This window comes from Lathyrus oleraceus, chromosome 7 (genome assembly GCF_024323335.1).
Source record: "Lathyrus oleraceus cultivar Zhongwan6 chromosome 7, CAAS_Psat_ZW6_1.0, whole genome shotgun sequence".
NCBI classification, from domain to species: domain Eukaryota; kingdom Viridiplantae; phylum Streptophyta; class Magnoliopsida; order Fabales; family Fabaceae; genus Lathyrus; species Lathyrus oleraceus.
Window position 1 is genome coordinate 102,902,435 of NC_066585.1, and position 2,070 is coordinate 102,904,504.

At 40.0% G+C, this 2,070-nt stretch overlaps 1 pseudogene; it reads left to right on the forward strand.

Moving 5' to 3' along the window:
• The first annotated feature begins 1,727 nt into the window (after positions 1–1,727).
• Positions 1,728–1,827, forward strand: LOC127109811 (uncharacterized; annotated as a pseudogene).
• The last annotated feature ends 243 nt before the right edge of the window (positions 1,828–2,070 follow it).

The following is a 2,070-nucleotide window of genomic DNA, read 5'->3' on the forward strand; positions in this document are numbered from 1 at the left end:
AGTCAAATGATTTGCCTTTTTCTAACTCCGTTTCTTTTATGCATTCATCGATGATATCCATGAAGTAACATGTATCTTCTATTGCAGGTGCTTTCAAAAATTGGGAAAGAATGAACTCAATTTTCTCTTCTCCTACTTCGAAAGTGAGTCGTCCTCGTTTTACATCTATGATCGCACCGGCAGTTGCTAAGAACGGTCTTCCCAGTATAATGGGTGTAACTTCATCTTCTCTAATATCCATAATTATAAAATCGGTTGGAATGTAGAATTGACCTATGCGCACTAGAACGTTTTCAAGAATTCCTACAGGATATTTGACGGAACGATCTGCTAGTTGCACAAACATTTTAGTTGGTCTTAATTCTCCCATTTCAAGTCTCTTGCATATGGATAAAGGCATAACACTAATACCGGCTCCTAAGTCGCATAAGGCTTTGTCTATGACAAATTTTCCTATGTGACAGGGTATAGAGAAACTACCTGGGTCTTTAAGTTTAGGAGGCATATTTTGGATTATAGCGCTACATTCAGCGGTGAGTGTAACGGTTTCGCTATCTTCAAGTTTCCTTTTATAAGAAAGAATTTCTTTTAAAAACTTGGCATATGAGGGCATCTGCGTAATAGCTTCTGTAAACGGAATTGTGACGTTTAATTGTTTTAGTAGGTCAACAAATTTTTTAAATTGGCCCGCATCTTTGGTTTTAATAAGCCTTTGAGGGTAAGGGATAGGTGGTTTATAAGGTGGTGGAGGTACATAAGGTTCCTTCTTTTCTACGGTTTCCTTATTACTCTCTTCCTTTTCCTTAGGTTCACTTTCCTTCTCAGTTGACTTTTTAGAGTTTTGGTTTTCTATCCTTGGGTCAGACGGTCCTTCCACTTCCGTTCCACTTCTCAGTATAATTGCATGAGCGTGGCTTCTTGGGTTAGGTTGGGGTTGGCCAGGAAATGTACCAGTTGGGGCAGCAGTAGGTGCTTGTTGTTGAGCTACTTGTGAAATTTGCGTTTCCAGCATTTTGTTATGAGTAGCCAGGGCATCTACTTTACTTGCTAGTTGTTTAATTTGTTCGCCAGTGTGTACATTCTGGTTTAAGAAATCTTTATTGGTTTGCTGTTGAGAAGCTATAAAGTTTTCCATCATGATTTCCAAGTTGGATTTCCTAGGGGCGTTATTGTTAGGTGTAGATGGGGTCGGCTTCTGATATCCCAGAGGTATAGCTGGGGCTTGATTTGGAGATTGTCCAGGTGCGTATAAAGCATTATTACTCTTATATGAAAAATTGGGATGATTCTTCCAATTTGAGTTATAGGTGTGCGAGTAGGGGCTTCCTTGAGCATAGTTTACTTGCTCCGCTTGGATTCCTGTTAGGAGTTGACAATCTGCAGGAGTGTGACCTTGGATTCCACAGACTTCGCAATTCTGAGTTATGGCAACTACGGTGGCTGGAGGTGATACATTTAGACTTTCAATTTTGTGGACCAGAGCATCCACTTTTGCATTAACATGATCAAGGTTACTTATCTCGTACATGCCAGTTTTCGTTTGAGGTTTTTCCACCATTGTTCGTTCGCTTCCCCACTGATAGTGGTTTTGAGCCATGCTTTCGATAAGTTGGTAAGCGTCAGCATAAGGTTTGTTCATTAGTGCACCACCTGCGGCAGCATCTATTGTTAACCTCGTGTTGTATAAGAGACCATTATAGAATGTATGAATTACTAACCAGTCTTCTAAACCATGGTGTGGACAAAGTCTCATCATGTCTTTGTATCTTTCCCATGCTTCGAAAAGAGATTCATTATCTTTCTGTTTAAATCCTTTTATCTGGGCTCTTAACATAGCTGTTTTGCTTGGAGGAAAATATCGAGCAAGAAAAACTTTCTTCAACTCGTTCCATGTGGTGACTGAGTTGGAAGGAAGAGATTGAAGCCATCTTCTAGCGCTATCTCTTAATGAGAAAGGAAAAAGACGAAGTCGAATTGCCTCTGGAGTGACACCATTAACTTTAACAGTATCAGCGTATTGGACAAATACGGATAAATGAAGGTTAGGATCCTCGGTAGGATTTCCAGAGA